General features: G+C 38.3%; 1 long non-coding RNA gene across 1 annotated transcript in view; it reads left to right on the plus strand.

Annotated features, from left to right (window-relative positions):
* LOC115291027 overlaps positions 1–13,499 on the plus strand; it is a 40,623-nt gene extending 27,124 nt beyond the window's left edge. Inside the window, exon 3 of the long non-coding RNA XR_003908364.1 lies at positions 13,352–13,499. This is a non-coding gene — a long non-coding RNA (uncharacterized LOC115291027). The remainder of the gene's footprint in view (positions 1–13,351) is intronic.
* The last annotated feature ends 835 nt before the right edge of the window (positions 13,500–14,334 follow it).

The raw sequence follows: 14,334 nt of genomic DNA on the forward strand, positions 1-14,334 counted from the left end.
GTCTATGTGTCTGTTTTTGTGCCAGTACCATAATGTCTTGATGATGACAGCGTTGTAGTAGAGGCTAATGTCTGGGATTGTGATGCCTCCCGTTTTGGTTTTCTTCTTCAATATAACTTTGGCTATTTGGGGTCTTTTGTGGTTCCATATGAATTTGAGGATAGTTTGTTCTAGCTTTGAGAAGAATGTTGGTTAATTTTGATGGGGATTGCATTGAATGTGTAGATTGCTTTGAGTAGTAATGACATTCTCACAATGTTTATTCTTCCTATCCATGAACAGGGAATGTTTTTCCATTTCTTGGTGTCTTCTTCAATCTCTTTCATAAGTTTTCTATCGTTTTCATCACATAGGTCTTTTACATCCTTGGTTAGGTTTACTCCTAGGTATTTGATAGTTTTTCGTGCAATCGTGAATGAGATCTGTTTCTTGATTTCTCTGCCGCTTCATTTTTGGTGTATAGAAATGCAACTCAGTCAGTATATTTTAGAATAAGGGGACAAGTTACTCCGGATACCAATCAGTGAGGTGCCTTGGGGGGGTCAGTGCTCAAAAAATAATTGAGTGTGGGGTAGATATCGGTCACCCTCTGATGGTGGGAGGCCGTACAAAACCGGTCTTACCCTCACAAGGAGTATTCTCAACTTAGTGAGTTCAGAAATGGCTCCCAACAGTTTATCATTATGTAATGTTCACCTTTTTCTTTTGTTACAGTCTTGGTTTTAAATTTTGTTTTCTTGATATAGCTACCCCAGCTATTGATTTCCATTCAAATGAAGAAAAAATTTCATCCATTCATTGTCAGTGATTCACTCTGAAGTAAGTCTCTTGTAAGCAGCACATAGATGTACCTTTTTTCTAAAAATTCACTGAGCCAGTGTCTTGATTGTAGCATTCTGTCCATGTACATTTAAGTTAATTATTGATAGCTATGTATTTATCACCATTTTGTTGTTTTCTGGCTGTTTTGTAGTCTCCCTGTTCCTTTCTTCTCTTCCTTTTTTCTCCTGTGTTTTGATAACTTTCTGTAGTATTTTGCTTAGATTTTTTCTCATTATTTTGTATTTTTAATATAGGTTTTTGCTCTGTGGTTGTCATGAAGGTTACATACAACAGCCTGTCTCTATATAACCTTCTGTTTTAAGTTGATATCAAGTTAAGTTTCAACACATTTTTAAAAAATTATATTTTAATGCTCCTCCATGTTTTGTTTGTGATATCACATTTCACATGTTTTAATTTTATGTACTCCTTGATCAAATATTGTAGTTATCATTATCATAGCTACTTTTGTCTTTTGACTTTCATACTAGCTTTATAAGTGATCATTTCTCTACCTTTACTTTATGTTTATCTAATGGTGGGATTAATAGTGAGATTTGTATTTTCATGTTTTTTTGTTACTTGCCCTACCTTTTTGGCTTAACGAAATCCCTTTGAAATTTCTTATAAGGCAGATTTAGTGGTGGCAAACTTTCTTAGCTTTTGCTTGTCTGGAAAACTTTATCTTTCCTTCAATTTTGAATAATTACTTTGCTGGGTAGAGTATTCTTGATTTGAGGTTTTTCCCTTTCAGCACTTTGAATATGTCATTTTCTTCCGTATGGCCTGCAACATTTCTACTGAGAAATCTGCTGGTAGTCTTGTTGATTTCCTTGTATATAACTTTTTTTTTCCTCTTGCTGCTTTTAAGATTCTCAAACTTGATATTTTCGTCATGTGTCTTGGTGTAGGTCTCTTTGGGCTCATCTAACTTCAGATTCTCTGGGTTTCCTGTATCTGAATGTGTGTTTTTCCCCCAGATTAGAGATTTTTTCAACCATAATTTCTTTTCATATGTTTTTTTGTCCCTTTTTCTTTCCTTTTTTTCCATTAAGGGCCCTATAATGTGAATGTTAGTTTGTTTGCTTTTGTCCTATAGTCCCTTAAACTATCTTCAGTTTTTAAGATTCTTATTTTCTCCTTTTTTTCTCTGTTTCAATGAGTTCTCCTTCCCTGTCTTTTAGATCATTGATTCTTTCTTCAGCTCCATCTGGTCTGTTTTTGAACCCTTCTATTGTATTTTTCAGTTCAGTTATGGTAGTCTTCAGCTCTGTGACTTCTTTTTGGCACTTTCTTGTATTTTCTATCTCTTTGTAGATGTTCTCATTGTATTTATTCATTCTTTTAATGAGTTCAGTAAACATCCTTCTGACCATTACTTTGAATTCTGTATCATGTACATTATTTACCTCTGTTTCATTAAGGTTTATTTTCTGGGGTTTTCTTCTTTCATTTGGAATATATTCCTCCATTTCCTCATTTTGCTTGATTCTCTGTGTTTCTTTCTATTTTTAGGTGAAAAACCTATCTCTTCCAGTCTTGAAAGCGTGGCTTTGTGTAAGAGATGAGCCATAACATTGAATCCTGCCATAGTTCTTGATTGTCTTTGGAGCCTTTATGATTGAACAGCACGATTTATTTTTGATAGGTCCCAGTTGTTGAGAGTATGCTAAGACCTGTGTTCCAGAGGGAGGTTTTTCAGTTAGCACCGAGTTTCAAGCTGATTCGAAGCTAGTTCATCAGGCAGAAGCTTTTGAAGTATGCAAATATGTATAGTCCTATGGCTCTGCAATTGTAAACCTTGCTAGTCTCCTTACCAGGTGATCTGCAGGTGTTTTTTTGGGGGGGCAACAGTTGCAAAAAGCAGGGATTTATTTATTTATTTATTTAGTATTTTAGAGGGAGAGAGAGAGCATGAGTGGGGAGAGGGGCAGAGGGAGAAAGAGAAAATCTCAAGCAGGCTCCACATCTAGCACAGAGCCTGACATGGAGCTTGATCCCACAACACTGGGATCACCATCCGAGCTGAAATCAAGAGTCACGCACTCAGCTGGCTGAGCCACCCAGGTATCCCAAAAAGCAGGGTGTTAGACAAGTATATTAATTCCTTTCTGGGAGGTACTGGTGACCTGAAGGAAGGTCATGAGGGAGTGCAAAATACATCCTCTGATCTTTGTTCCCTGTGAGTACCTCTGCAACATGTGTTTGCATGGTAAACCTGAAGCTTGCCCCTCATGCTGAATCTTACAGATGAAGTGAGTAGGCCTTTTTCACAGGAAGACTGTGAATGTGATTCAGTCTGCTCTCTGTGCAGTGCCCTGAGAGTGGTAATCTGCTAAGAACGGTCTCTTTGATTGTTTCAGATGTGTTTGGCTCAGAAATACAATCCCCTGGCAACTAGAGTGAGGCACCCTTAGGGCATCTCCTGTGTGAGCTGTGTACTTGGAGTGGCCTTGGTGTGGCAACAGTAGTGGGGCAGGAGTGGAACATGCCTACTCGTCCTAGGAGGTTAGAGGAGAGTGCAGTATGGCACCTGCCAGTGTTAGCACGAACAAGATGGAAGGAAAACTCAAGATGGTGCTTGCCAGTTCTGTCTCTGTAGCCAGTCCTGCCCTTCCAAGCAGATACTTTTAGTTTAACAAATGAGTCTTATTCACATGTGGTTTTGGTGCTTTTCCACCTTCTGCTTTTTTTCCTGGTTCCTAGGGCAGGTGAGTCTGTGCACATGCCCTTTAAGAGTATAATCTTCATTTCTTACAGCACTGTGGTTCTCCTAGATGTAACCTCATTGATTTTGAAAGCCAGACATTTTGGGGGCTTGTCTCTCTGGTACTGGTCACAAGGGTTGGGGTGCCTGATGTGGGGCACAAATCCCTGATCCTTGGAGAGAATGTCTGTGTTTGTGAGATCCCTCTTGATTGTGGCACTTGTGGGTGGAGGTTTGGTGAGACCAGATCTTTGTCTTTCATGCATGTCTCTGTGTGACCCTTTTAAAATCCTTTGTTGTGAAAGAGCTGTTCAGCTAGTTTTCAGGTCTTTTTCGGAGGGAATTGTTCCATATATATAGCTGTAGATTTGTTGTATCTGTCGGAGGAGGTATGCTCAGGATTTTGTTAACACCTCCTTCCTATTCCATTTTGTATTTAAGGACATTAGCAGTACTCTTAACATCACCCATGTTTTATTTAAATGTAGTTTCCAGGAGTGCGTGGGTGGCTCAGTCCATTTTGACTCAGGTCATGATCTCACAGTTCTGAGAACAGGCCCACATTGGGCTCTGTGCTAGGCATGGAGCCTGCTTAAGATTCTGTCTCTCTTAGTCTCTTTCTCTCTCTCTCCTCCTCTGTCCCTCTTCTGCTTGTGTTCTCTTTTTTCTCACTCAACCCCCACCCCTAAAACAGCATAGTTTCCAGTAAGTTTTATTGTTGATACCCATTGAATTCCTTTATCAGACAGCATTAAGGTAATTTAAAACCAGAGAGAAACACACATAAACACACACACGCACATCATAGGGAATTTTCATTATCCATAAATATATGAACACTTTTTGAGGCTGTATTGGAGAAAATGATTCTTTTATAGTGCCTGGGTTGTTTTAGGAGATAAGAAAGAACACAATGTTGTTTGGCTAGTCCAAGTAGCAAATCAGCTATAGTTTAAAAATCTACTCTGAAAAACTGATATATGATGACTCTTTTTCTTAAGAAAAATGCATGTAAGCACAGAATTTTACATGCAATTTTGATTTAGTCCAGCCTCTTCATTTTACAGTAGTAAACTTGTACAGGGAAAAAAAATAAGCTACATGATGAGGTACAGTTAAGTCTGGCTTATATTGTCTTCTGATCTCTTACTCAAGGCCTTCCATGAGGTTATAGAATAGCTAAACAAAAAAGGGGCAAAGTGGAGTAAATAGAAATGAAGTGGACAGACATAAAAGAGATACAAACAGAAGCAAAAAAATATTTAACAAAGTTATTTGACTGCCTAAGTGACTGTCAAGAAGAGGAAGCAATATGCAATGTGAAAGTGACAGTATGATCAATAAAACAATTTTTTTCATACTTTAAGATAAGACCCCCTTAGTGGTAATGTTTCAAACAGCAGGCAACTTCTATTATTATAGTTGAAGCTAGTAGACTTTTAACATTTTTATACAGATAAAATTTAGAACTGAAATGTGCAAGAGGACTTTGTTTCTGTAGAACTTGAAAGTTAATATATGTCGGTTGAATCATGCCAAGTGATAAATGTATTTAGTATTTATTATAAAAGCACAGAACAATTTTATTTCTTAAAAGATTCAAATAGCCACACTAAAAGCAACAGTACAATAAGCATATAAAATACTCACTATGTCTATTGTATACAGTGTATGGTCTTCTCTTTAACTATTGTGAAAATATAAAATCTCAGTTTATTTTCTTGACTTCAGAAAGTTCTGCTTTATGGATACCTAAGGTAAATGGATTCCTCTGTCTTGAGCCATGTGTTAATTTAATAAAGTCATTTATTTCCGTCCCAGGCTCCCAGTTGTCTCTACAATATACATTTGTTAGAAACTTCTCATTTTTATTTGCTGCAGTAAGATTTTTTTGTATTATAATGAACAGTCAATATGAACTTCCCTATAGCTGATTTATTTTTCTCAACTGAATAGTGGACAGTGTCTTCATTTTTCCCAGAAAATTTTATTTTTCCTAGACCATCCCATTCTTGGAAATTTGTAGATGCTGGTCTATTCATGTCCTATCCTCAAAACTCTGGATTTTGTCTTGGGTGAAGCTTGCTTATTTTTTTTAACTTTTTTTAAAATTTAGTTGTTTATTTTGATTGAGAGAGTGAATGTGTGTGAGTGGAGGAGGGGCAGTGAGGGAACGAGAACAAAAGCAAGAGCGAGAGAGCAAGATAGTAAGAGAGAGAGAGAATTCCAAGCAGGCTCTGTGCTGCCAGTGGAGAGTCAGACACGGGACTCAATTCCACAAACCATGAGATCATGACCCGAGCTGAGATAAAAAATTGAACACTGAACTGACTAAGCCATGCAGGCGCCCCTTGAACTCATTTTTTTTTGACTTTTATTAAATTTTTGTAAGCACTAACAACTGAGGATTAATAAAAGGTCTCCATCATAGACCATATTCTGTTCACAACCAGTTGGAGGACTGATGAAATGTCTTTGGAAGATAAGAGATAACATCTAAAAACAGTTTCATATAGCAATAGTTTGAAGAAAGGAGCAAGACCTGGTAACGCAGGTTTACCTTGTCTTATCCAAGGAAGGCAAATCTGTTTTCAACACATCATCCAACAATATTTGATTTTTGCATGCCAGTTATTACAGAAATTTGATATTCAGCTACTAGCCTAGGATCAAGTTCATGGACAACTTCTTTCCTTCCTTCCTTCCTTCCTTCCTTCCTTCCTTCCTTCCTTTCTTCCTTCTTTTCTTCCTCCCTCCCTCCCTCCCTCCCTCCCTCCTTCCCTCCCTTCCTTCCTTCCTTCCTTCCTTCCTTCCTTCCTTCCTTCCTTCCTTCCTTTCTTCCTCCCCTGCCCTCCCCTCCCTTCCCCTCCCCTCCCCTCCCCTCCCCTCCCCTCCCCTCCTCTCTCCTTTAATGGCATTACTGGTTCTATGTTCAACTTCTACAAACAAATCACTGGTCTTGAGGAAGCCTCATGAGTAATATCTTTGACAAGAGCAGTGTTTAAAAAAAAAATGTGCTAATTTGAGTGTAGATTATAAGAGCATTTCAGCTCTGGGAACAGTTCTTTTTATTCCAGACTCTGGTCCTTTGCCCTTGACATAATTCCCATTATTTCTCTTGGGAACAAGTTCATGGCCTGAAACTTGGGGAGGTCCAGGGCTGCCAAGTTCAAGTCAGGGCACCATGACAGTTGGGGTGGCTGGGGGTGGGAGTGAAAGTAGAATTCCAGCACATGATACTACTTCTCATAAGAGCTTCCCCCATTATATTTAAATAATGTAATCTAAGAAATAATAGCTCTTTCCTGGAGTTTCCAGGTATCTATTAGGGAGAGGAATGTGGAGAAGGATTTCGTTTCTCTAGATTAATTTCACCTTTTTCATTTGCTATCCTAAAAGACAGAATGGTGTGACACTGGCTTCTCAGAAGGAGTTGAAATACATTTACAAAGGCTTTGAGGTCTTGACTATGTAGTGATCCAACAGGATTTTTATAAATAATAATGCTTTTCAGAAATATTACGGCTAATGTTTTTTTATTCAAATTTACTCAGTTTTCAGAGCTATGGCTCACAAAGAAAAGATAAGAAAGCATGTTTGCTAATTTATATAGAAATACAAGGAAAAATTAATCTCTTGAAACTAACATTAAAGCACTAGTTAGAGAGAAGTAATTCATTCACATTCATTTATTCATTGATTCATCCATTTTCTCATCAAGGAGTAAAGCTCTCTCAACTACTTCTGGTGTATTGGTAATCATATGATCATATGTGTTGAAGATGCAACTGTAAGTGATAAATAAGTGGCACAAATTGTTAAGTGCTTTAGGAGTTCACCTCACATTAAGCCGTCTATGAAAGAAGGGGTATACAGAGAACGAGAGAATAAATCTATGAAAGGTAGTGTCGTTATAGTGAATAGTTGTGTCATTATATTTTTACTTGATTTTTTTTTTCCTTCCCAGTTCATTGCTCTAGATGAGCATACATAAAGGAGCAGCATAGAGAACTAAATTTTAAAAAATGTGTAAGAAGCTTTAGGCTAGTCTGTTTCTGCCATGGAGTAGATGTATCATGTATAATGGATTTATTATGCTGTACAGAATCTGGTTGACTTTACAAGAGGATGGAAATAGCAGTTGTTACATCTCCACTCTCCTCTCAACTCTTTCCCATTTTAGAATAAATGAAGCTGTTGCTCATCTGCTAGAATTTAACAACTAAGGATATATTGGAACATCAGCACTTTTGCCTTGGTAAAGGGCATTCTGTGTGTGACCCTGCTGACAAACTTGTATTGTCCTAACTGTAGCACAGCTTGCATTTGTCACAGGTGAATGAGCTCAATTAGCAAGAGAGAGACAGTGCTTCAATCATTAATAAAATAAAAAAAGCAAACAAAGACGAAAGCATTTTTTTTTCTTATGAGTTCTGAGAGAGAGGTGACATTGTAAGCATATCATTTTTGGGGAGGGGGCTTTTTAAAGAAGGCAACTAAAGCAAGAAAACACATTATTTGGCATTGGCAAGATTTGAAACAAAACTTCAGGGAATAATTCTCAAATGACATTAATAGGGAGTCAGGTTTTCCATGGGTATTAATGTGTCTTACACCTCCTAAACTTACATGTTTCCTGTTCTGCTTATTAAAATCCTAGAAGAAATATTGGGCATTTGCTTATATAATGAAGAAGGTAACCCCAATTTTGCCTGAACTTATGCAATTTGGGAAAAGCTATTACTTCTTTGAGCTTGTGGGATAATATCTAGTACATTGGAAAAAGAAACCTTTTAGGTAGTACTGTGATGGATTGAAAGTCTCTCAGCCTACCACTAACTAGTTAGGTGAGCTATGTGGACCTTGACTGTAGTAGGGAATATACATTCCCAAAGAGTTGTGAATGGAATTAAATAGAATTGTGGAAGCAGCATGATAGACACCTCAATATTAGAAAAGGGATAAATTGGCATTTACAATGAAAATCTGACGATATAGTTTCTCAAGAGGGGTTGAGTATTAAACTTATTAAATCATGAAGAGCAAGAAAAGGTCAGTGTTCTAAAAAGTAGTATAGAGATAGATGAAAAGAAAAAACCTGAAATAAAACCAAAATGGAGATTACGGTACCTCCTTCCAAGAAAGCACCGAGATCTCCTTGTTTCTCTGCTGCCTTAATTCATTGTCCATTTATTAACTCAGTTAAATAACAAGGCTTCATTTCACTCCTAACTGTCAGGAAACAGAGTAGGTGTTGGTGATACAATCATAAATAAGTTACAGATCTATCCAAAGAAATGTCGATCTACTAGCAAATATGGATATTTAAACAAAGAATTGCAGGTAACATTAAGATAGGTTGGATTCTACAGGTAAGTAAAAGTCCATCAGGAGCAGAAGGAACAGAGCGGATAACTTTGCCTTCATCTACATGATGAATCATGTTGAACAAGCAATACCAGTTACTGCCTCCAGAGGAGGAGTTCTGCATGAGTGACAGCACAGAGCTTTAGGGTGCTGCCACCAGGAGCCGCAGTCCCCGATGTCAGCCCACTGCATGGTTTGCAAGTGTCAGGTAAGGAAGACATGACTCACACAAACACTAGATGCAACAACACTTTACTGATAAAGAGAGGAGGCAGACCAAGATCAGCTTCAACTATGAGTGCCTGTGCCTTTTGCCGGCGGGTCTCACTCACAGCTGATGCGAGGTGATGCTCTGCATATGCCTCTCTGCACTGCAGGTGAAGGACTCCATTCTCTCCCCACCTGCTGGCAGCGGGTACCATATGGTATCATATGACACCCATGCTTAAGCAGAGCGAAGAAATACACACCAAGTCTGGAATAGGGGAAGATATTTCCAAACAAATAAACGTACCCAACAGAGGCTGTGACGGCTCCTTATTTCTTTGCAAGGAAATGATCCAGGCTCAGGACCACTCTTATGCAGCTGTGCAAGGGGCCACAAGATGTATGCAGCTGCGTTTCCCAGCAAGTAGCCTTGAGTACTGGACAAAATGGAGAAGAGATGTTAGTAAAAGGGCCAGCACATGCAAAGTTGTAGAAGAGTGAAATAGCAGAGCATGTTTATTTGGGGATCTTTATATGGTGTTACTTGTTTATTTCCCATATGTAAAGTGTATAGTTTTCTTAAAAATTACATCAAGAAAATAATGTCAGGGTAGGACAGGAGAAGGACCAACGTATAAGGAATTTGGTCTTACACACTCACTAACATTCAACTGAATTTTTGGTTTTCTGGTAGTCAAAACAAACAGGGCAGGATAATAAATTTTATGCCATTCACTGTCCTCCCAAGAGACAGTTTCAGTTTCTTTAGATGAGAAAACCTTTTGCTTAAGGAGGAGAAGGGGATGTCTCTGTTTATTTATTGATCTGATTATCAATTGATTGTCCATTGGTTGGTTATTGATTTACTGCTTCTCTCAGTCTGATTCGTGGGTTGTGACTTATTGGTCCCACTTTCTCTGACCAACCTAATCGTATAATTTTTTCTTAGAATTTAATTTTTCAAACATATAGGATATGAAATAGCTCATTAATACTGATTAGTTATGTGTCAGAATCAGAAAATGAGTCTTCAAGTGTCCATGCTATTCACATCCCCAGACTCATCTTTCATGAAATTTAACTGCTCATTTCTTTCTTCAGTTTTGTGAATTCTCTGCAGTATGCTTCTAACAAGTACCACACTCTCCAACTTCCTTACCTAGAATTAGTTTCACTTACCTTTAACAAAGTGACATGAACTTTCTGATTCTGTGACAAATGACTTGATTACTCATGACACAGAAGCATCATGAGCATCCTATCTGTGTCAATTTTCTTTGCTTCTCAAGTCCCACGGAGGTAACATGATGATACCTAGGTAGATGCTACAGTCACAATGGCTGTATGTCACAGCTGAGTCACCCTGAGTCTAGGGAACCTGAAACTTTTATGATAGGTAACAAACAATCTTGCCTCTGCTCTAGAGAGAGACATTATCTTCAGAGGCTCTTCACTACAGTCATACCTCAGAAATGCTGTAGATTAAGACCCAGACCACCATAATAAAGAAAATATCACAATAAAGCCATCAAATAAATTTTTCCATATAAAAATTATGTTTACACTACATTGTAGTCTATTAAATATGTAAAGACATTATATCAAAAAACCCCGCTAAGTACATACCTTAACTAAAAATTACTTTATTCAGGAGCACCTGAGGGGCTCAGTTGGTTAATCATCTGACTTCGACTCAGGTCATGATCTCATGGTTCATGGGTTCGAGCCCTGTGTTGGGCTCTATGCCAACAGCACAGAGCCTGGAGCCTTCTTCAGATTCTGTATCTCCCTCTCTCTGTGCTTCTACCCCACTGCACTTTGTCTCTTTGTGTCTCAAAAATAAACATTAAAAAATTAAAAAAATACTGTATGCTAATACCATCTGAGCTTTTAGTGAGTTGTCATCTTTGGTGGGTAGGGTCTTGCCTTGATGTTGATGGCGGCTGACTGATCAGGGTGGTGATTGCTGAAGGGTGAGGTGGTTGTGGCAATTTCTTAAGACAACAGTGAAGCTTGCTACACTGACTGAGTGTTCCTTTCATGAATGATTTCACTGTAGCCTGTGATGCTGTGTGATAGCATTTTATCCTCCATAGAACTTATTTCAAAATTGGAGTCAATCTTCTCAAACACTGTCCCTGCTCTATCAACCAAGTTTATATACATTCTAAATATTTTGTTGTCATTTCAACAGTCTCCACAACATCTTCACCAGGAGTAGATTCCACCTAAAGAAACCACTTTCTTTGCTCAACCATAAGACATAATTCCTTATCCATTAAAATTGTATCATGAAATTGCAGCCATTCAGTCACATCTTCAGGCTCCATTTATAATTCTAATTATCTTGCTGTTTCTACCATATCTGCCATGACTTCCTCCACTGAAGTATTGAATCTTTTCAAGTCATTTATGAGGGTTGAAATTAACTTTTTAAAAATTCCTGCTAATATTGATATTGTCACTTCTTCCAGGGAGTGAATCACAAATGTTCTTAGGCATCTGGAATGATAAATCCTTTCCAGGAAGTTTTCAATGTACTTTGCCCAGATCTATCAGAGGAATCACTGTCCATGGCAGTGGTAGTTTTAAAAATATATTTTTTAAATAATGAAACTTGTAAGCCAAAATTACTCCTTGATCCATGGGCTCCTGGATGGATGTTTTGTTCCCAGTCCTGAAAACAACATAATTCTTGTTGTCCATCTCCATCAGAGCTCCTCGGTGACCAGGTGCATTATCAGTAAACAGTAATATTTTGAAAGGAATCTTTTTTTCTGACAAAAGGTCTTAACAGCTGCTTTAAAATATTCAGTAAACCATGTTATAAACAGATGTGATGTTATCTGAGCTTTGTTGTTCCATTTATAGAGCACAGACAAAGTAGACTTAATATAATTCTTAAGAACTCTGGGATTTTTGGAGTAATAAGTGAGCATGGGCTTCAACATTCAGTTACCTACTGCATTACCCCTTAACCAGAGAGTCAGCCTTCCCTTTGAAGTTTGAAGCCAGGCATTGACTTCTCCTCCCTAGCTATTAAAGTCCTAGATGGCATCTTTTTCTGATAGGTTATTTGTCTACACTGATAGTCTGTTGTTTAGTGTAGCCACCTTCATGAATTATCTTCACTACATCTTCTGCATAACTTGCTGCAGCTTCTACAGCAGCACTTGGTGCTTTACCTTGCACTTTTATGTTATAGAGATGACTTCTTTTTAAAAAAAAATTAAAAAAAATTTTAGATTTATTTTTGAGAGACATAGACAGTGTGAGCAGGGGAGGGTCAGAGAGAGAGGGAGATACAGAATCTGAAGCAGGCTTCAGGCTCTGAGCTAGCTGTCAGCAACTTAACCAACTGAGATACCCAAGTGCCCCTGGAGATGGCTTCTTAAACCTCATGAACCAACCTTTGGTATCTTCAGGCTTTTCTTCTGCAGCTTCCTCACCTCTCTCAGGCTATATAAACTAGAAGAGGGTTAGGGCTTGGCTCTGGATTAGGCTCTGACTTAAGGGAATATTGTAGCTGGTTTGATCTCTCCTGGCCACTAAAACTTCCTCCATATCATCAATAAGGCTATTTTGCTTTTTTAACATTTGTGTGTGTGCTGAACTAGCACTTTATTTTTTTAAATTTTATTATTTATAGTTTATTGTCAAGTTGGTTTCCATATAACACCCAGTGATCTTCCCCACAAGTGCCCCCCTCCATGACCATCACCCTCCTTCTCCTTTCCCCCTCCCTCTTCGGCCCTCAGTTTGTTCTCAGTATTCAAGAGTCTCTCATGATTTGCCTCTGTCCCTCTCCCTAACTCTCCACCCCCCCCCACGCCCCGCTTCCCCTTCCCATGGTCCTCTATTAGGTTTCTCCTGTTAGACCTATGAGTGAAAACATATGGCATCTGTCCTTCTCTGCCTGACTTATTTCACTTAGCATGACACCTTTGAATTCCATCCACATTGCCATTCATAGCAAAGTGGTTGGATGTTGAGGGTGTCATGCGTGAACTAGCACTTTAAATTTCCTTCAAGAATTTTTCCTTTGCTTTCACAACTTGGGCAACTATTTGGCACAAGTGGTCTAGCTTTTGGTCTGTTGTGGCTTCCAGCATGCCTTCCTTTCTAAGCTTTGTCATTTCTAGCTTTTAACTTCAAGTTAGAGAGGTCTGATTATTCTTATCACATGGACATTTAGAAGATCTTGTAGGATTATATATTGACCTAATTTCAATATTATTTTGTCTCCAGGAATAGAGAATCCTGAGGAGAGGGAGAGAGGTGGGGACTAGCTGGTCAATGGAGCAGGTGGGACACACACTCCATTCATGAAGTTTGCTCTGATGTGGGTCCAGTTCATGGCTTCCCCAATTACAATAGTAACTTTACAGGTCCCTGATTACAGGTCAGTATAACAAATATAATGATAATGAAAAAATTTTAAGTATTGTGAAAATTCTAAAATAGGACAAAGAGACACGAAGTGAGCAATGCTGTTGGAAAATTGATGCTGATAGACTTACTTGACTCAGACTTGACAAAAACTTTCATTTTCTGAAAAATCAGACTGTCTGCTAAGCACAATAGAGTGAAGTGCAGTAGGTATGCCTGTGTACAAATATCTTTTTAAAAATATCCATATGAAAAGTTATTTGGGTGCTCTGCTCACATGATGTGCAGAATGCAGAATGTGAAATACCCATGAGGAATTGACAGGACTTCAAGATGGAGATGTTTAGTAACGATTTTTGTATATGCTCACACCATTTTTATTATGTCTTTTTTTTTAAACAAGGAAATATTATTTATAAGCAGTATTTTCCACCCCAGTACTTGCCATCATTGTTACAATCAGCTGACAAGCTTTCAACCAGCAGGGAAATGCTTGTGACAGCTCCAGGTGAAAGGGCTCTGATTTTTGTGGCGTGAAGGGAAAAAGAGCAATATCTCTTTTTTTTTTAAAGTTTTCTTTTCTTTTTTTAATAGTTTATTGTCAAATTGGTTTCCATATAACACCCAGTGCTCTTCCCCACAAGTGCCCTCCTCCATTACCACCACCTCTTTTCCCCCCTCCCGGCCCCCCTTCGACCCTCAGTTCATTTTCAGTATTCAATGATCTCTCAGGTTTTGCGTCCCTCTCTCTCTCCAACTTATTATGTCTTTTTTAAAAGTTCATTTATTTAGAGAGTGAGAGAGACAGAAAGAGAGAGAGAGCAAGATTGCAAGAGCAGGGG

This window comes from Suricata suricatta, chromosome 5, assembly GCF_006229205.1.
Source record: "Suricata suricatta isolate VVHF042 chromosome 5, meerkat_22Aug2017_6uvM2_HiC, whole genome shotgun sequence".
NCBI classification, from domain to species: Eukaryota; Metazoa; Chordata; class Mammalia; order Carnivora; family Herpestidae; genus Suricata; species Suricata suricatta.